Source organism: Ambystoma mexicanum, chromosome 2p (assembly GCF_040938575.1).
Source record: "Ambystoma mexicanum isolate Mex_15411 chromosome 2p, UKY_AmexF1_1, whole genome shotgun sequence".
Classification (NCBI taxonomy): domain Eukaryota; kingdom Metazoa; phylum Chordata; class Amphibia; order Caudata; family Ambystomatidae; genus Ambystoma; species Ambystoma mexicanum.
Window position 1 is genome coordinate 1,340,092,732 of NC_090923.1, and position 21,548 is coordinate 1,340,114,279.

Consider the following 21,548-nt stretch of genomic DNA (forward strand, 5'->3'; position numbering starts at 1 on the left):
GATAGAACTCGGCAAATGTATGGCTTTAAAGCCGACATATAACAAGGAAATGGAGGGGTCAGCTGGGAAGAATAAGTCGCATTGTAACAATCACACGGTCAGACCCATGGGCAATTCGCCTAGAACAGAAAGGGCCCCCGATCCCACTCAGGGGAGGGTTCTCTGTCCCCATTACAGGGGACATGTGAGCCATGCAAATGCAAATAGATTCCCTTGGTATCAGCCACATGAGATTAGGTTGGGTTTACCCCTGACAGGTTCTAACCTGATATCAATAAGGAAGTCTGCTACTCCTAATATAAATGCACTGGAAGTGATCTCCCAGGTGAGCGATAATCGCCCATCAGTGGTAATGACCAATGTTCCTCGATTAGTTGCTGGTAATCACGAGAGCCTGAAAAATAAATGCACATATTGGATTAGGCACATAAAGGGGTGCCTATCGGTCATTCATGGTGACATTGTGGCTTGCCAGAGGGGTAATACCCCAAACTCACAATGGTATTACATTCCAATCTACCTTCGGCCCTGGGACTTGGTAGAGGGGTTATTGAGCATTGACCGTAGAACTTGCCACACAAACAAAACTAGAATTGAATTAAGATCCCCATCATTTCTGCACCTTAAGAGGCCCAATTAAAACTACATGCAATGGGGCCTCTAGTCATTATGGCTTGCTTCAAAAGCCTGTAATAAAGAGCATAATATAATCCAAAACCTCAACTCGGGCGAACTCGATGATGTCGAGTGACTGGGCGTAGAACACCAATGTAGTAAAGAAGAGGGAGGGTTAGGTTAGTGTTGTTGAATATAGTGGGACTGAATAAAGTATTGGCGTATACGCCATGCATCACCTTCATTAGAGGCTTTAATGTTCTAGTGTTTCAGGAGACCTGGGCTACGGAACAGTTTTTTTTCCAACGGTTCCAATCCTATTGTGTTTCTGCAATAAAAAACCCGAAGGGAAGGCATAGTGGAGGTCTGTTAGTGTGGGTGGATGTTACCCTTGGATGGAGGGTTGTGTAAAATGAAAGATCTCCAATCCCTATCTTTTACCACAGGGGAGGGGAAATAATGTCTTCTCCTGAATATATACATAATAGGCCCCTTAACACCCAGGGAATGGAGACACTTACCCTCCTTAAGAACTCCTTAGACCAAGAACTTGAGCGTCATTGTACAGACAAGTTGACCCTGGTGGCTGGTGATCTAAATCTTCAGTTAGAACCTGTGGGAGTTCTTGCTGGCCTGTGGGAGGACCAAGATATGGCTTGGGACATCCCAGAATTAGTGGCAGCTGCCCCAGTGCGAACTCACCAACATGCAGTAGAATCTGCCTGCTTACTATATAATCTAAACTTAAGGGCCTGTAATGGGCGAACCCCAAAGCATCAACCTGCAAAGAAAACGTTCAATGGCATAACTGGTCGACCCTCATAGACTATATACTGATTTCAGCAGCAGACTGGGTAAGGGTAACCGATTTTGAGGTACAGAACAAAATAGAGCGTGATCACCACCCGATGGTACTGTGCCTTAGGTGAAGAGTGCCCCCCCTGTCTCCTAGAAACCAAGGGCTGAAACCAAACCAAGCTCTAGAAATAGTCGTCCATGCCTGAAAATCTGTAAAATGTAAGTTCTGGAAAATGAGTCGAAACCAATACTCTATGCTGCAATTATTGGTGATATTGAGGACATTTGTGGTAACGAGGCAAATGATTTGTCCATTTTGGAATCCTATAGGAAGTTGAACGAGAGAATATTACCATTCATCTCTGCCCCTGTGGGGAAGATAAGAGAGAAGGCAATCCTCAAAGAGGGTTGGTTCGATGAGGACTGTTGCAAGGCTTGCAACAGCAAAGGAGGGGGTAGACAAATTGATTCTGCGCCAAGCCCATCTAAATTATAAAAAGTTAACAGTGCAGGCAAATTTTTTGGCAATTTAATTTTGGCCCACCTCCAGAACTGGGTCGATAATAACAATATAATTACTGATCTACAGGGCGGTTTTAAGGGTACACTTGACCAATGTTTTATACTATATTTTATGATCCAGAAATACGTTTTTCTAAAAAAAGATTAAACTCTGTGCAGTATTTCTGGATCTTAAAACTGCTTTTGACTCAGTCTGCAGAATATTCTTAATCACCGCAAAGCTCTTCCCAACATGATGAACATGATTAGCCTATTGTATTCTGGAACTAGCGCCTTAGTCCGCTACAGGCTCGGCGGGGAAACTACAAAGTCCTTCCTGGTCAATAAGGGGGTAAGGCAAGGCTGGAACTGAATATAGAAAAATCCAAAGTTCTAGTTTTTAGGCCCGCTTTTCAAAATACAAATCTTTGGTGCTCAAGGTGGAGGGTACGCAGCTTGCCCAAGTTAAATGTTTCAATTACCTTGGTGTTAGGTTCCAAGACATGGGAGGCTGGGTAGAGCAGGTAAGGCGCGCAGTCACCACTTTGGAGAAATTTAGTGGGTTCATCAAGTCCTTCCCTGTTAGACATGGAGGTGTAGCTATTTCCCCTGCTCTGAACCTTTATGGAAAGCAATCATTACCTGCAGCCCTCTACAGGGCTGAACTATGAGGACAAGCTAATGTGAAAGATATCATTTCTAGTGAACATAAGTTCCTAAAAAAGCTGTTGTTATTGCCCAAGAGTGCTCCATCTTCCCTGGTTCTTATTGAACTCAATGTTGTTCCCGTGGTTGCCCAGTTTAAGCTCAGGCCTGTTTTATTTTGGCTAAACTTGTGGAACCAACAGGGGTTGGGAAACTCACGCTCAGCATTGAGTCACCCCATGACATTTGATTGTGGGAGATCCATAGCTTGGGTTCAGCATATAAAAAAACTCTTTGTGAAGCAGGTGAAGCCAGTCTATGGACTAACCCTGAGAGCCAGCCCAAGGGCACAAAGAAAAGAGTCAAAGAGGCTCTGGCTAACAACGCCCGAAATGAATTTTTGCACGAGGCTATGAAACTCAAAACGGACCTGGTTTATCTTGAGTTCACCCCCTTTGGCATCAAACCATACCTGGACTATATTTGGCCGTCTTTTGAAAGGTCCCTATATTTACAAGAATAGGTACATTACTGGTGGTCGTTTTTACAGAATCATGGAACTTGGCAAATGCAGCTCAGTGTCCGATGTGTAGGAACCCAAAAGAAACTGTTGTATATTTTATGTTACTATCTGAAAAATCTATGCATTTTAGGCGATTGTATTTGAGACCAGTTTTGCGAAAGGCGGGGTCTAGGGATACTGAATAGGCAATGAATTTGCTAAGGCAGAGCCTAGACCCTTTTGTGGTATTTGGGTGCGCACGCTATGTACACAGGTCCTGGGTCCTAAGGACGAAGGGATTGAACCTAAAGACCACCCAAGTATGTTCAATAACAACAGTCTATATGGTAGCAAGATGGGTTAATGGTTGTATCTTTAACTACTACCTAAGGGTCAAACAACCCAAAGGACACGCATTAAATTGGTACATTTGAGTAATGAGGCTGAGAGCAGAGCTCTCCTCATTGGTTTTAGCCACTGTTGTTAGTATATATTTATTTAACAAGGAAAAGAGTGTCCACGGGCTATGGATCACTTGCGTCCCCTGCACACTCAGGTTAATGCCAGAGGCAATCAATTAGTCCAGATCGTGGTTATGTAATATTCATGGAGTACAAATTCCATATTTTGTTTAATCAATGGAGTTGAAGATGTTATTTAGGAGAAAATAAATCAAAGCTTTCTGAAGTATAGGGTTAATTTAACTCAGTAGTTATTATTAACAACATTTATACGTAATAATATCTCTTAGTCCTGCTAGACCAAACATTTAATAATGTAATCACTTGATTCTGAATTTCAACATACAGATGTCCGATTTATTAGTGCATGCCAGTCTATATTCAGCAATAATACCAATTGTTGATCTTCATATAGTAACATGTCTTTCTTCAAACAATGTGTTCATATTAGATACAGTAGAGGCCTAACTACTGTTAAGATAGCTCAACGCGTTTCAGGAAATAATTTCCCTTCTTCAGGAGCAAAATATTAAATATTCTAAAGTGTAAAGTTCATGTGTTCACACTCAGATTCTTCCCGGTAATCTGCTACCCACTAAAGAGGAGATAACAGAAAAATGGGAATATTTTAGTACTCTGTTCATTAGCTTCAACAAGCAATAACAATCCATAGTTATTCAGTGCAACAGTCCCTACCTCTAATTGGTGCCCCATGGGTTTTTCTACATTTGATGTAATCAGATGTCAAAGTCGGGTGTTTATCATCAGTATTCAGTAGGTTATGCCCTTGATATAGGTAGAACCCTCCAAGGTATCTTCAATGATTTTCTGAAGTTGGTAATTCTACAGAAAATATATATGCTGAAAAAATGTAGTCTTATGTATATTGTAGTGCAGGTTAGACATTTAATACCACTTAAACGTCTAGGATGTCAGAAAAGTTACCTCACAATGGTGATACATCTGGGATCATGTTCAGAATAATGCCCTCATATTAACTGTGCTGGTCATTCAATCTTCCTAAAATGGTAAGGATACTATAGTTACTAGTGTGAAATATCCTTTTATATAGTGCATGGATGGTATTCACTAGGTCATGTATAAAAAAAGGATAGATACTCACCCCTTCTCTCAGGAGGGGTGCTTGAATATTGTTGACAGTCAGCAAATCAAATTCAGTAGAACTTGGAGCAGTGCTGGTGGGATTCAATTCCAGTAAGCTACGTGCTAGTAACCTAAAGGCAGAATAGGGACACTAATCAACTCGTGCGTAGTCTGAATGGGTAGTGGAATCATGTTAAATAAAGTACTAAGTCAACAGCTTGCTGTTCAAATTGTAAAGTCTCTTACCTCACTAGGCGGCTGGAGCTGCACGGAAGAGACTGCAAGGGCAAATGGACGCGGGAATGCCTGTTAGTAGGTTGTGATGTGACGCAATGCCGGGGCACGTCGACACAATGACGTCGGATGTAAACATCCGACGTCATTGCGTGACGAAAAATCAGCACCGCGTCACAATCTACTCTAGGAAACTGAGTTTAAAAATATTACACGATATACACGCTGGTAAAAGCTTCCCGATTGTTGTCAGAGGCATACTGGGCGGCCTCATGTGAAATATACTCAACGTGTCTAATGATTCTTATGTGTAAATGATTTAATCTATGTGGGGATCACCCCTCCACCCAAAGGGGCACCTCTGCTCACAATCTTTATGTGGTTAGTTGTCGAGGCAACTTCAGTCATCGGGTATATCCGGTAACATTCTCATCCATCCACAGATGCCTATTTGGTAAAGGATGGGTAATTATTTAGCATATATGCAAGTAAACTGATATAATTTTTTGCATAATGTTACAGTGTGACAATAATATCCAGGAACCGTAAAGTAAATACTCATCTGTTTTTAGCCAGATAGGTTATCAGGATCATATACAACGTTATATCCACCATACTGAATATTAATCTCATGCAAATTCAAATTGTGGTAACATGGGTCCTGATATTGCTATTGAATCTGACATTGAGTTACTTGCTGCATAGTTATTACATTAGATGTGCATTTCTTTTAAACATCATCCATCTATCTCTGCCCTATATGTAAAGAGTCCGACTGGATTTACATTTTGGAGACTTAAAAGTCACAAAGTTCTGGATATTCATATTGAAATGGTTAAATTAGAAAATCAAACCAACTCTCAATGATGGTCAAAAGATGTTACCTACTAGATGCGTTTATGAGGTTGTATTAATCAGGGTGAACACAGTTACAAGAATGCTCCCATTTTCTTTCTCTTTGTAAGTATATATTTATTTACCAGATTTTAACTTCCCCCTGAATTGTGTGTTGATAATTTGTTGTATTAATTGTGTATTAAGTTTGTGTTGATAATTTTTATCTGCATTTACTGTGTATAATTACTTCTTCGTTCTGAATATTATATGTTTAACTTGAAGGCGCAAAGCCGAATAATCGTTTGTTGACTCACTGTTATCACTGAATCTAAAAGTGGATGGGCCAAATTTAAGTACGAAATAAATTGGAGATGTAGATGTGAACAACTGGGGCAGTAGAATAAAATGAACTGCTCATAATTTCAACACCGTTAGTGCACGGGTCACTGAATTCCATCACCAAGATTTAACAGAATTATACGAAATAACCGCGTAAATGAAATTGTGATGTGGATAACCGCATTAACATCATTAGCTTCTTTTTCAGGAGGAATGTACACTTTCAAGCCGGACAAGGAACACAGAGGGGTTTATGACATATGTTCGGGATGCAAGGCAGGAGTTAAGACAACTTATAAGGCACATTAATATATGTAATTATTGTGACGAAGTAAGAACCCTGTTGATTAAAACACAGAAGAATAAATACAATAACTCGGTGAAGAGGTACAGATTATCTGTTTGGAACGCAAAATGGCAGGCAATGTATGAAATTGTGCATAAGAGTGACACAAGAATATTGGCGTATGTTAAACTTGTCCCCATAAGTAAAGAGGCATGTATTACATATATTGAAGTACATATATTGAAGTCACATATGGTAAAGGTGGAGGATGTGAGGAAATAATCACTTGTAGTGATCTAAAAGTTATTGGTCTGAAGTTTGATGCTGAGAGTGTTACATTAACAGTAGGCAAATTTAAAAAGATCCAGGGCCCATATGCCTGCGGACTCGCAATGTAGTTTTGCAGAGAGACCCGTAGATTTGAGCAGATATACTTGCTGATCTGTTTCACAAAATTATTAGAGAGGGTATTATAGCAACATCATGGAGGAAAGCACTCTTGATTCCGGTTTACAAAAATACTGTCGGGCTGCTCCATCTAATTACAGACTTTTGTCCTTGCTCGACATCCCAGCAAGGTATTTGACGTTCATATTAAACAAGAAAAAACGCTGGGCCGAGGCAAAAAAAGTACTAAGCACATTCCAGACTGGTTTCAGAGCAGGGTCTGTGATGACACATAACATATCTATGCTAAATACCTTGATCTTGTCGGCACAAACACTGGGAACCCTCCTCGGTTTGCATTACATGTTGACTTCAAGGCAGCTTTGGATTCTATTAACAGGCAACTTTTATGGGCGAAACTAAGAAGCTGGAATATACCTGGGTGGTTGCTCACCCTCTTGATACAATTGCATGAGGGGATGACTGTTCAGGTGAGGTTGAGCAGAATGGGCATTTTCACCAAAGAAATAACGAACATATAGAGGATTGAAGCAGGAATGTGTCCTTGCGCCCATGCTGTTCAACATGTGTCTAGCAGACTTACCCGGCAAGCTAACCTGCATTAACAGCGTGCCACCCAAAATGGGTCATGTTCATATAGCGTGGTTGGCGTATGCGGACAACGTTATTATCTTGGACCACACTTTTTATGGGCCTTAAGAGAAGTGTATGTGGTTTTTTTGAGTATGCTAAAGAGAACAGGCTAAATATTTATTTTGATAAAACAAAATACGTGCACTTTGGCTATGGGAAAATACACAGTTGTGTGGAGGGAAGTATTGAACAAGTTACTTCCTGTACCTATCTGGCACATGTAGTTACTGCAGGAAAAAAGAACCCCAAACTAATTGAAATCAAATGTAGGAAAGCTATCTCGCTTATAATGATGATCACAAATTTGCAGAAAAAATGGCGGGATACAGCTTGAAGGGCATCATATTGGCCATAAGCAGAGTCTTGACACTACTAGCCTTTATGGCTTATAGACAAGTTATGATAAGGATTTTTAATTGGTTGAATATTCTGGAAGGAACTATCTGGAAAAGGTGTGTGTGTGTGTACATGTACATACACATACACACTCGTACTCATATGGTTAGGAAGAGCACTTCTTGGGCGGCTTATAACTTCGCTCCCCCTGGACGAATCCTCACCAAACATTGCAACAAAAAAAAAGTAAGTATATGGACTACTCTGAATTGTTTTACAAAGTTTGGTCAAGGGCGGGGCACGTTAAAGGGGGAGTCCCAACATTTCTCTTTTTTTTTCCATAGACTGATTGGAGAAAAAACTTTGCTCGCGCCTACAGCCCAAACCGCTGGACGGATTTTCACCAGATTTGCTGCAGGAGCAGCGGCTTGTTCCCGAAAGCGTGTTATTGTAAATTTGGTGGTAATGCATCCAGTAGTTTTTTTTAAAACAACCAAAAAGTAGGGGGAAAAAAATGTGTGATATCTACGTCCGCTCCGCGGACACACTTCCCTGTTCGCTCCGCGGACAGGACACCGATTGGCCAATCGACATAGGTCGTGTCCGCGGACAGATAGCGTGTTCGCTGATTGGTTGGAGTGAAGTGTGAGGTGTCTCACATTTTCTCGATGCACCTGCCATTTTGGATCCGCGGACAGCGCAGCGTTGAACTGAGCATAAATCTAATTTTGGGGAGTCTGTTGGTGTGTAGGAGTGGCTGGAGAGGGTGGGGGAGTGAGAGATGGGTTAAATGCTGTATTTGGGAACCCAAGACTTTAGGCCCTGGCCACAACCACCGCAGCATAACACACCCATGCAAACAAACATTTTGACTGTGGTATGTGGGCTGCTTAGGGGATATGTTTTCAAAAGTTTGTGTATTGATTGGCAGTAGTGTAATAGTGTGTAGGGATAGTGACATGATGTGTGGTAGTTTATTTGTTGGATTGTGTTCAGAATGTTGGTACTCAAGACTCTAGGCATTTTGGGTTGTATTTATTGTTCAGGTGTGTGTTTACATGGGTGTGTTATGCTGAGGTGTTTGTGAGTCCAATCATTCTATATTTACTGTTTGCTTTGTTGAGGCTGTATGTAGAGTTTTGGCCAGGCCATGCAGTCAAGACTGTAGGGTTTGGCCACAACCACTGCAGCATAAGATATCAATGCAAGGAAACCTTTTGGATTGTGGTCTATGGTTGGGTGTTTGCTTGAATGGGTGTGTTATGCTGCAGTGTTTGTTTGAGTCCAATCATTATATACTTAATAATTGATTTGTTGTGGTTGTATGCAGTTTTTTCATGACATGGGTAATTGGAGCAGACATTGTTTTTTCAATCTCTGTGATAAAAGAAAAGATCACATGTTAGTGTAGGTAGTTTGTAATGAGTGATTGCATTACATAGTAGACATTTCTGTACTTTGTCGACCCTCATAGGTAGTACTTTACAAGTACTATGGTTCAAACCAGTATACTGTGCAATTTGCTCAGTTCCTGTGCTTGTTTATGAAATCATTGGGTCTGTGAGAAAATAATCCATGCCGGATTAATAAAACCTTTCTACCTTATGGTGCAATATATTTCTGTGGTTGATTTCAATAGGAGGAATTGAATAGGTGTATGGTTTTTGGTTTGGAAGTGGTGGTAGTATTGTTGCAATTAGATACCAGTTGGTGTATTCTAATTGTTTATTTCCTGTTGCATTTTAGTAGTATTCATTTATCTGTTTGCTTGATGAAGAATTTTGGGGCAGTTGGATACCTGTTGGTGTATTCTAACTGTTAGTTTTGAAGTTGTTGAGGGTATTTTTTATGCATAATAAGTGTTGCAGGTTTTCCTTAGAAAAATGTAAATTGATGTTTTCTAGTTGTAGTTGGATACTATTTGGCGTAGTGTAACTGTTTATAGTTATTCACTGTTAGATACTTGTTTTATTTTATTAGTTTATTGATTTAAAGGTTATTGAGGAGATTTTGTTGATGTTCATACTCAGATTAGAGATAACATTTTGGTTTTAAGAATATTATTTAAGCGTTTACAAGATTTGCTGGTAATCTCTGCTTTAGAGTAATGGTAGTATCATTACATTCCAACCATCCATTCTTTTTTATGTATGCAGTGTTAGTGACCTGCATTGGTTGTGGCTCCTGCGTGGTAGATTTTACCTATTGTTGTGAAGGTTTTCTTACCAAGTGATACTTGTCCATGTGTGAATCCAGTCAGCTTGCAGTTGTTTTTGGTACTATCTGCATTTTAACATAAAAGCATTACTATTACTTATTCACTATATGACTGTATTTGTAAGGTGGAAAGATTATAGGAATTACAGGTAGTACATAATCTGCCATGGTTTGCATTTTGTACAAGTTGCTGAAATGGAATGGATTCACAGTTGGATATGGATACATACACAAAGCGTTGATTAGGGACTTGTTCCTCTGCCACATGGCTGCAGAGAGTGCCTGTATGTTTCCACATGAATGAAATCTGTAAGATCTCATTTATAGCTATGTTTTTGTTTTCCAGTACTTGTAGTAAGTACATTAGAAATTCCTGTGGATCTTCTTGTGTGTATACAGTGAATTTGACCATTCCAGCACAGTAGACAAATTCCTGCCTTATTCCAGAAACACTGTGTGTTGTCAGGTTTTTTGGTTGCATTTCTGTGAAGGACTAACATTTGCAAACACAATTGGTCTGTCCCATTGAAGTAAATGTTTTCAACTATTGGTGGCAATTGGAATAGAATATTGATTGCTACATTTGCATAGCAATTTACACCAGTTGTATTTGAAAACTTGAATGCACCAGACAGTTCTATGTCCAAGTCATTTGTTCGGACTGTGCGTTGTTTCTTTGAAGAGGTAGTTGGTTTTGTTTGTGCACTAGATCCTTCTTTGGTTGTGGCCATTGATGAAGTATTAGCTTCTTTTAATTTCCTTGGAGGTATTGCTGTTAGATCCTGCATAATTTGAGTCTGGAGTAGTTTTCTTTTACAACCCTTTGCTTTTTGAGGAACAGGATAGGTTTTGAGATGGGGGCGTAGAGTGCACGCAGTCTATTGTATTCTAGAATGCAAGGAATATCAGCGTTGACTAGAAATAGTCCATCAAGTGTACGTAAGCGTGATAGTGCTACATAGCCCATGCCTTCTTTAAACACTGTGCTATGAATATCTATCAATGCTTTATCTAGGGTAAGACCGTATGATTTATGAATGGTGACTGCGTATGCTAGAGATAGAGAAAATTGTTCTCTGCGTACATACATGTCTCTGAAAAGAAGGAATCAGGCTGTTGAGCATCCTATCCTTTTAACTTCTGGTAGTTTGTCAAAGTGAATATTGACAAACTGAATGTTGTTGTCATGTGGGTATATTTGAAAGCCAACAACTGTACTAAGTGCTCCATTAACTAGTCCTTGCTCCACATCAAGGTTATGTTTAAGCATTACTCTACAGTTTAAAGATAATTTTAATATTTTCTCCAAACCAGCTGTGTTAGAGATAGTTTTCAAAGGTATTTAGTCATGCTGTGGCTTGTTCACGCATGGGTAGTGTCACACCGTGCACGTCCAGTTTGTCTGTGGAGCAAATTTCAACTATTGGTTGCATCTCTTTTTTCAACATTGTTTCATTGAATTGTGCACAGCTTGCAAGAGTTGGCATCAAGGACATACAGTTTACATTTTTGTGTGCTAATGAGTAATGGCCATAGAGTGCATGGATGTGCCTGGTATTTAATATAGATTGTGCTTCTTGAGATAGAACACCAACTGTAATACTTTGTAAAATGTTGGCGTACGTGAGGTCTGCAGACTGACGCATGTTTTCAGTTAATTCTTTGTATTGGAAATGTTGCCTAAGGTTCACATTTCCTATGCTGCCAAGAGATTTACGGCATAGTTTGTGCCCTAAGGTTTTAAAAATAGGTTCAACCTTAGCTGGTGTTAATTGAAGAAGATCTCAGAAAACTATGTGTTTTCCTCCAAAGAGTTCTTCGTAGTCTGTTTTCAGGACCTCTTGTAATCTGAGGTGAATCAAGGCCAACATTAGGTTGGAAACCATGGTCACCTCATCTATTAGCAGCTTTTTCATTTGTTTCAAAACTCTGCAAGTTCCATTGCAGCTTCTGGAGAAAGTTTGTAGTAGTTTAATTTGTTTTGGTGTTCTACTGGAAGGAGTAGTAATCGGTGTAAAGTGACACTGCCTATGTTGTAGGTGACTAAACCTGTGGGGGCAGTTGCAACAGCTGACAGTTTGTTGTTTGTCAATTGTTGGAGGAACTTGCTGATGATTTTTATTAAGAATGTTTTGCCTGAACCAGCTTGACCACTCATATATAGTAGTATAGGTTTGTAGTCTTGACAGGTACAATATATCGACGATGTGTTACTTATCTGGAAAGGTGAACAAGAGGAGTTAGAACAATTCAAGACTAGAGCCAACAATAACCTTATGGGGATTGAATTTACTGGGATTACCAGCAAAGAACAAATAGATTTTCTGGATCTAAACATCTATGTGAAAAATAATCAACTGTTGACTAGGACCTTCAGGAAGCCTACAGAGGCTAATTCAACTTTATTTGCAACCAGCTGTCATCATTCTTCGGTTGTAAGGAACATCCCTAGTGGAGAATACATCAGAGCTCGGCGAAACTGTTCGGAACAAAAAACCTTTGAGCAAGAATGTCAACTGCTTTCGAGAAGATTTAAGGCCAGAGGATATGGAACTAAGATTATTGCCAAAGCACAAAGGAAAGCCAAAGCTCTTAACAGAGCAGACACCCTAACTACGAAAACCAGAATCAACAACCAAACAGAGGAAGTGACTTTCATTACGACTTACTGTAAGAATAATGGAATTTTAAGGAAGATCCTAAAAAGGAATTGGCATTTGCTACAATTGGACCCACACGTCAGGAACTACATTAAGGACAACCCGACTATAATCTTCAAACGAGCCAAAACCATAAAAAATGTATTGAGTCCATCTCTGCTCCCTATACTAGAAATTGGGAGTTCGAATACTTGGTTACCTAAACAAACACAAGGTTTCAGAAGATGTGGAACTTGCACAATGTGCAAATACACCATAGACAATACTGCAAGTTTTCAGGATACATATGGCATTAAGCAGCAAATTTTGGAACATATCAATTGCAGAAGTAAATATGTTATATATGTCATTATATGTTTATGTCACAAAATGTACATAGGAAGTACGATAAGAGAATTAAGGATTAGAATAAGAGAACACCTTTCAGGAATAGGGAATCCTAATTCTAACTCACCATTAGAACAGCATTGGCAAAAAGAGCATCAGTGCGATGAAAAAAGACTTTTAAAATTTTTGGGTCTAAAAAGAATAACCTTAGGACCAAGAGGAGGAAATTTGGAGCTGAAATTACGACAAGAAGAAGCCAGAATGATTTGCAAATTTAGAACTGTTGAAAAAGGTTTAAACTCTGACAATGAGATGTATTCTTTTCTCTGAAAATATTATCAATGTAGTATCCTGTTGTGTGGGTTTCATGAAAGAATTATCACCTCAGAAACATCAACATACAAAAAGGTACACATGTCCCATAACATACACACCGAAATGTACTTAGGCAGAGGCATCAACATTGATCAAAAAGATTAACATAATGATATTCGGAGGCATGATACATTGTGTCTTATAATATTACAAGACTGATTAAGACACATTTTGTCACATTACGTAAGAATTTTATAGATGCCAATACATTTTTTGGAGATACAGTAACTTGTGTCCCATTGACATGACTTGCGTCAAAAAAGGAGAAAAGGGGAGGAGTCTTCAACAATTTAGGGAGTGTCGTTGTAATAATATTTAGAATAACATTTGTTATGAACTCTGTTTGGTGTTACACACCGCTTCATTAAGACTAAAAAAGTATTAGAACATTTTGTCTTTAAAAGAGCGCAACTATTTTCGATTACGTGAACGTGCGTCCAAACAAACACAAAACACAATACTGACATAGAGTTTTAGCCCAAAATATGGCGGACAATGTAGAAACAGAAGTAGGACATAGGGTTTCAGCCCCAAAATATGGCCGACAACATAGAAACAGAAGCAGGACACAGGTAACCTAGTAACGTGATCAAACAAAAGACGAGATTGGGAGACACAATCACACAAGGACTGAAAGGGACGACTTTGAGGAAATAGAGGTAAGCAGGAAAGCCCACCAGGTGGGAAAGGAACAAGGTTCACGGACATGTGGGCCTGCGTGTTTTACGATTGTAGATATAACAAACAAAAGGAAAAGGAAAAATAGAAAAGGACAAACACCCTCCCCTAGAGTTTTTGAATGCAATGTAACGTGGTGAGAACAGCATATCCTTGTAATTTCTGTGTGCACGTATTTAAAGCATGAACACAGCATTGGAAAGACTCTATATAGAGACACAATCTGTGCCCATAATACAAGGCAGTTAAACGAGCATATGTAAATGCTTCCCCTACAGGGACACGGGATTTAACCCATGACTGGATTCAAGCTTTTGAGAACATTTAAGAGGACGGTTACATTGGGTAAGAAATACAATGAACATAAGCATACAATAAATTATTTTAAATATACCAATGTACTCATCAAAAAATAGGATTAACACTATTGACATATTGTTTAACAATCATGTGTTTTTATATTTTTTTCTCTTCTCGCTTTCCCACAAACCTCCTTCCTTTTTCCCCCCCCCCCAAACATGGCCATGTTATTATCATTTTGTTAATTATTTCTTAATTCATGCATGTGCAAACGTTCTTGTGGACCACATTGGTGTTTACTTAAATCAATTTATTATGCACTGTTTTTGATATTACTTGTCATTTGTTGATACCAGCCCTGATTTGAGAAAGACGTTGGTTACGTTGAAACACGTGTCATCACTAAAGGGCAACAGTTTTCTATATAAATATTGGTGAATCAAAACACAAATCTTGTGTGGTACTTTATTTCTTTCTCCATCTGTATGGAGTAAAAACAACTTGGGCGCATGAGCAACACATAAGGGTAACATTTTGTGTTAAGGTACAATTTTTAGTTTCGTGCTGCATACCATGTTCAATTTTTTGTTATTTCTAGAAAGATGCTACGCTGCTCATTGTTTAGTTGTTATTTCAGTTGTGCAGTCTTCTGTAGATTGCTCATACTGACACATGGTATCTTCGACTTCAGTCATGGCTAATTCTGCTTAATTTGCTATGAGTGGCTGTCCAAGTGGTTCTTGGCTTCCTGTTACAGAAGGTTGACTGTTGTCAGGAGGGTCTACACTTAGTTGCACCTGGAGTTCTTCTTCTTGTTGCTGTTCTTTGTGTAACATTGTTTTGTACTGCGTAAAGTTTGTCTGTTATAGTGCTTTTATTTTCTTTGAAAGCATCTTCATACGAGTCATGGATATCTAGTAAATCTTCTTCTTTTCTCCATGGTTTAAAAAGTTGTAGTAGGGACATGTAATATATTTCTTTATGTTGAGGAGTTTTTAATGACAATTTCGTATGATTAATTAAGCTTCGCTCGGTAAGTTTCACTAGGCTGCCTTCACAATTTTCCACTCTGAATCTACCTTTCTTCTCATCTGGTTTAATATTATTTTTGGATGTGAAGTTTTGGGCTACGTGGTATAGACACATGGTTTCTAAAGTGGTACTCCTGTTTGGGAAGTATGTGTCTAGTAGGTTGTTTTTCAAAATGTCTTCACTGTTGGGATCATTTTTGGCTATTGTTTCTATGTCTTCATATGATTTGAGAACTCTTTTTCTAGATTTAGCTGGACCAAGGTTTAGCCATACTATGTTTTCAGATTTTCCATACAAGGCAGTACCGGTTAAACAGTCTGCAGCTTCATAGCGGCCACATTCTCTATGGAAGAGCATTTTTATGCCTAAGCTGTACAATTTCTGTGACAGTGTTTTGTCAGATGATATAACATCCCAGAGGTCTTTGAGCTCTGTTTTTACTGCTTTGGTTAAGTAGGCTGTAACATATTGTGCAACTGCAGTGGAATTGTCTGCAATGTATTGCACGTCTATATTTGCATTCCATAGGAGGGCAATGATTGCATTGTAATCATTGATGTATTTTGATCCTTCTGTTCTTTTAATGCAATATGTGTTCTGAGGTGATTTACCTTTGACACTATGTCTAACTGAAGACATTAAGTTGTTCCCTTGACCTGTTGTTGAAACTGGTCTAGGGAAACCAAAGCGGCACTTGGTGTAGTATTTCCCTTTGTTTTTATATTGCGACGACAATACTTTCCACACTTGTGTCTTTGAAATTGTAAAATGTGTGCATGTAGGTCACCATGTGTAATTTGTGAAGGGATTTCACAAGTGACATATTTCTGAATGAACTGTAAAAGAGTGGCATCACTGTCCCGACCAAAATTAGGAGCATCTTTAATCCACAAAAGCATATGGATGTGTGGTGCTCCTCTAGCTTGGTATTCTTTCCTCCAAAAGAAGTGTTGCACTTCTCCGAGGGGAGGCATTGTTTTATTACAAATGAAGTGTAGCATAGCAATGAAGCGATGATGGAAATATCTTGATACATTTACAGGATCTAGAGAGCAGAGTTCTCCTGCTGTTTTCATATCTATATTTGTTTTATTTTTGTTTGCTATGCGTAGGAAATCTTGCAAATCTTCCCATGCATATTCTGCACAGCTTAATGTCACAAACCAAGTGGGTGGCCCAAGGTTTCTTATTATACAGCGTACATCTGCATGACGTCGGAACCAGTATTCTTTTGTACCACGCATGTTTGCTAAAAGATTTGTAATGTTTGATTGTGAAACTTCATCTTTTTCTTGTACTTTTTGTAGTAATTGCTTAGCTGACATATTTAGAAAATTGGTACCTGATTTCAGTGTGTGTGCAACTCCGCAGCATAGAGTTGCTAGTTCACTTTCAAAGAGAAGGTGGAATATGTATTCCACGTTTTGTCTGAATCTGGGGTCTTCAGAATACATTCGTAAAGAGCGGTATTCTGATGCTGTTATTTGTGTGGGTCTTTCATCGTACTTTCCTCCTTTTCCAGTAGGAAAGAGTAGAGGAAAGGCTCGTGCTTCTACACTTTTTTCCCATATGCTGATTGGACATCCTTTAGCTTGTCACATTTGATAAGTTTCCAGTGCATTATCTATGGTGTCTTTAGAGTCCAATGGGTGAATTGTATAATGGTCTAAAATATTGGATTCTGTAGTAAGATCTAGAAGTTGAAATTGGCCAGTTCCTGACGAGTCTTGAATTATTTCGGTGGTTTCCCTCAGTTTTTCTTCGATGTGTATTTCTTTGTAGTATTCATTGTTGTCTTTTAGATTTTGCAGGGCTTCTCTAACTTTATGTAAGTCCACTAGTTGCTGCCAGATTTTTTTGTCTTTTGTAGGCTTCGCCATTTACTGGGATAATCAAAGATTGATCTATTGGACGTTGCACTCCCAGAGTGTGTACATTTTCTTTGAGATCTAATGGCGAATAAACTACTTTGCCACAAATGCCTTTTTAGTAATTCAGAGGGAGGTAGTTTTGCTGTTTTTGGTTCAAGGCGTATTATTGCTTAAAATGGGTGCACTGTTTGAATTATGATGCTCTCATACAAGTTAAGTTGTTGCAGCGGTTTTGGTAGTGGGAATAATTCCAAGTTATTAGTGATAGCACGTGAAAGTATTTGGTTGTTCTCAAGTTTTGCAGTGCAGTAACTGCAAGGTATTAAGGGGTTAGTAATTTCGTATTTGTTTTCGGCTATAAGATAGAGAGCTAATTGGAACCACTTGGAATCTTCATTGTCTTCTATATTGTACATTATGTCTACATTGTTTGTGCTATTCGTATAAAAAGTCCTGCGGCAACACATACATACATGGTTTGGTACTTCAGTAGATGTGCTTTTAAACTTTAGTAGTTCTTTTTAGTATGTGTGTAGTAGAAGGTTGTCATCTGTAAAGTTGTTGCTAGTTTGTTCTAAAGATATTGAATTTTGTAAGTGGCTTTCAATTTCAAAATATTTTTTCTGGATGTTGTCTATTTCTTCGAGTAGTTCTTTGGCTGTACCATGTAGAAGAATGTTATTTAAATTGGACAGTGCTAAAGCAGGGCTTTTGGCATGGTAGAGTATATGAACGAGATTTCTTACAGTTGACTGGTGTGTTCCTACCATTTTGATTTTGTGGAAGGTGCTTTTGCAAATCGGTACAGAAATGCAGGCTAATGACTTTCCTTGTAGTCCTGTGTATTTTCGCACTGGACAGGAGTGCATAATTTGTAATAGTTTTATTTTCAATTTGTCTTTGCCTTTCACATACTGTTTGAAAAATTGGCATAAAGATGTGAAAGATTTTTTGCCTATGTTACACATTGATGTGCACGGCCATTTGTAGACTGGACGTATTGGTTCGGTGGAATGGAGAGTTGATACTAAGTTTTCTGGGGATATTTTTGTGAGCAGCGTTTCTTGTTCCATAATGGTATTAAGTTTTTACTATGTATGGCAATTGGATTTCTTTGCTTTTGTTTGTATTCTTCTTCATTGAAATATGGTTCTGTGCTGGTGGTGTGACTCCATTCACCTACACAGATGTTTGCGAATATATCTTTGTTGATATTCCCTTTATTGAGAAGTCTTCTTTGCAGTTTAGTAGTTAGTTTTGTTAGTGGTTTCATTCTCTTTAAAACTAAAATAAATAATTTCCTTTTGAGAAGGATTGCACCGTCTGAGAGCTTCCAGGATTAATTTTGTATGGTTGGTTTTAAGGGTTGTGCATGATTTCTCTCCTTTTTTTTATAAGGTTCTGAAGGACTCTGTGGCAGAACATTTTCTGTAAAAGATTTATTTTGGTATACTTACTTGTAGCTACATTGAGATTTATAGGTGCAGTGTTAGCACTAGTGGTAGCTGCAGTCGTTTTAATAACTTTCTGTTTAGTTTTACATCAACGTTTCTTTACTGGAAGCTGCTTTTGTTCGCTTAGTGACTGTATTAGCTGTTTTGTTTGAACTTTTCGTATAAATTCTGCTATAGGTGTATGCTTATTTTGTACACTTTTATTTTGATTTGCTCTACTTCTGCATTGCTTTCTACAGAGTTGCTTTTTGGTAGGCATTCTTTGGGGTCTGTTGGAGAAAAAAAGAAAGTGTGGGTTGGGACGTTGTGCAATGTATGTGTGCATTGTGCATGAGTGTCCAAGTATGATGGTAGACATGTATGTGGAGGTGTGTGATTGTGGAATGGGCTGTTACTTTAGGTTGGGAAGGCTAGTCTCGTATTTGTGTGCTACTATACTGGTGTTGAGATGACAATACAAAGTGTGCACCTGCTGAGGTGCAATCAGTAATACTGAATCTAATGCTGCAGCGTTAATACAATTGTTTGTTTTACAATACTAGAATTCTACAGTGTTTGAGTAACAGTTAGAACATTATGACAGTATTGCACTTTCTTTTTTGGATGCAAAGAGTAGGTTTCTTCTAAGTTCTCTTTTGTACTTCAGACGCTGCTGGTTTTCAGGAGAGTGGTCTTCACTGCAATTGTGAAAGTAAGAAGTTAGTACATATGTGTGTTAATAGCACTGTTGTTAATGTAGACATGTATTTGTTTGTTTTTGCAGTAATAGTGCTTTCTCTTAATTGTGCATAGCATGTACATGCAGTTTCCTTTGTCTATGTGCATTCTGCATATTTTACTTAGAATTTGTGAGTTGAACTTGCCTTAGAAATGATTACAATAGTAAGCACACCGAGCACACTTGGCTTTTTAAGGCAGTGTTATTTGATGTTAAGAGATAGGAGAAATAACAGTATGCTTTTCCTGGTAGTTATACAGGGTAAATGGCAGGAACTCTTGTGAAAAGCATGCAATGTATGCATTTAAAATGCAGGGTACCTGCTACTTACCCTGGATAACTAGTAAAAATGTCATGCTGTCATTTCTCTCATCTGCTATGATCAAGTGTCACTTTGAATGATGTGTGTTTTACAAGTTTCCATTTACGCAAATCACAACACAGAACAGGAAACCATACATTGTATGCATTTGAATATGGTTCTTGCCATTTACAATCATACTGTTATTTCTCCCATCTTTTAACATGAAATTACAATTTGTTAGAAAGCTGTGTGTGCTGTGTCTGATTACTATTGTAATCATTTCTAAAGCAAGTTCAAATTATAGATTTTATGCAAAATGCCCAGAATGTACACAAAGGAAACTGTATGTACATCATATGCACTATAATGCATGAAATGCTATTGTGCTTGAAATGTGGATAAATAGGTGGCAGTGGTTACAAAAATGACAGAATGAATGAAGAGAATAACAGTTTGCACATTGCAATTAGTAATATGGGTAAATAAAAATTTGGAAAGCACAGCTTTGCAAGTGACATTTGATCATAGCAGATGGGAGAAATGACAGTAAGATTGTTTTGCAGGTTATACAGTGTAAGTGGCAGGTAACCTGTTCAAATGCATTTATACAAGAGTTGTACACATACTATGGACAAAATATTCATACCTGTAGTTTGTGTTCATGCATGTGGATGTGATTAAATCTGCACGCAGAAATCTTGGAGAGTTTAACAGTAGTTATTGCTGTAGGTGCTTTGTAGTCACAGCAGAATTGTACTCAGAGTGATCAACAGTACATCTAAATGCTGAACTGTGATGATGGAGTTATATGTAGAGTTCTTGGATGTGATTGGTGGATGGTTGTGTGACTGCTTAACAGTAGCCAATGAGGGAATGGTGTAGAGAGTGAAGTGGAAAGGGTAGAAGGGGCTGCCCCAGTGTTACGCATTCTGCAGACACTGCAGATGTTTGCGGACAGGGTGTGCCACATCAGGGGTTTCTCAGCAAATCCAGCATGGAAAGGGGACTCTAGGCATTAGCCAATCAGGTGTTGAAGTTGTTCTTTGCAGGAAGAAAGGGTGGGTGTGTAGTGAAGATGGCAGAGGTGAAGAAAGTGAGGGTGTTGGTTGTTGGAGATCTATTTGTAATTGGTTTGGAGAGGTATTACTCTGTTTAAACATAAGGCTGCCAGTTTTGGTTTTGAAGGAGTGGAGGTTTTTTTGGTCAACTGTGCCTGGTTTCAATATGCAGGCAGTGGTTGGAGCTTGTAAGACTTTCTGCATGTGGAAGAGTCCAGATGTAGCGGTACTGCATTGGGGTGGTGTCCATTTGGGATACATGGTTCAGGCAGTGATGGTGGTTGTTCCAAATGGCAAGGTGATTGTTTTCTGAAATATTACCTACGGTACTATGGGAGAATTCCAATGTTTTCTGTCCCCAGCAAAATGGTGCAAGTTGTTTGGGGCACAGAGGGATGGCTGCTTTCTTGTTTAGAAGTGAAATGTTGTCTTGTAACAATGACAATATTGATTTTCTTAATGGTGACTATTTTAAAGCAGATGGCATTTCTTTATCCATATTGGGGAAATGCTATGTTAATTCAAATAATGAGTGCTTTACAGAGGATAATGTGAAGACATCAGGAAGAAAATAAGTGAAAAAAATATATATAACAAAATGAAGGTGTTTTTTTTATAAGCACTTTCCAAAAAAAAACAAAAGAAAAAGGCTCTTTTCAGAGCCAACCTCAAAGGTGAAGTGGGGTACACTATTTAAATTTTGATTCCCCACTCTCATATTTACCATTTGTCCGCGGACACTGCGGTTGTCTGCTGACAGCGCGTATTACATACGGGGATTTTGAGGCTGAGAGGCATGCAAATGAGACTGCGCAGGGCAAGGGATTGGTCAATAAGGTTTACTGGGTGTGATGT

At 38.7% G+C, this 21,548-nt stretch overlaps 1 protein-coding gene across 3 annotated transcripts in view; it reads left to right on the forward strand.

Annotated features, from left to right (window-relative positions):
- TOP3A (DNA topoisomerase III alpha) overlaps window positions 1–21,548 on the forward strand; it is a 1,279,921-nt gene that overhangs the window by 31,740 nt on the left and 1,226,633 nt on the right. The window contains exon 1 of one of the 3 annotated variants that reach the window (XM_069645693.1): window positions 14,279–14,301. The exons of the other annotated variants lie outside the window; for them this stretch is intronic. The gene's annotated coding sequence lies outside the window, so the exon portion shown is untranslated. Of the gene's footprint in view, window positions 1–14,278; window positions 14,302–21,548 lie in introns of those variants that run through there. 3 annotated transcript variants of the gene reach the window in all.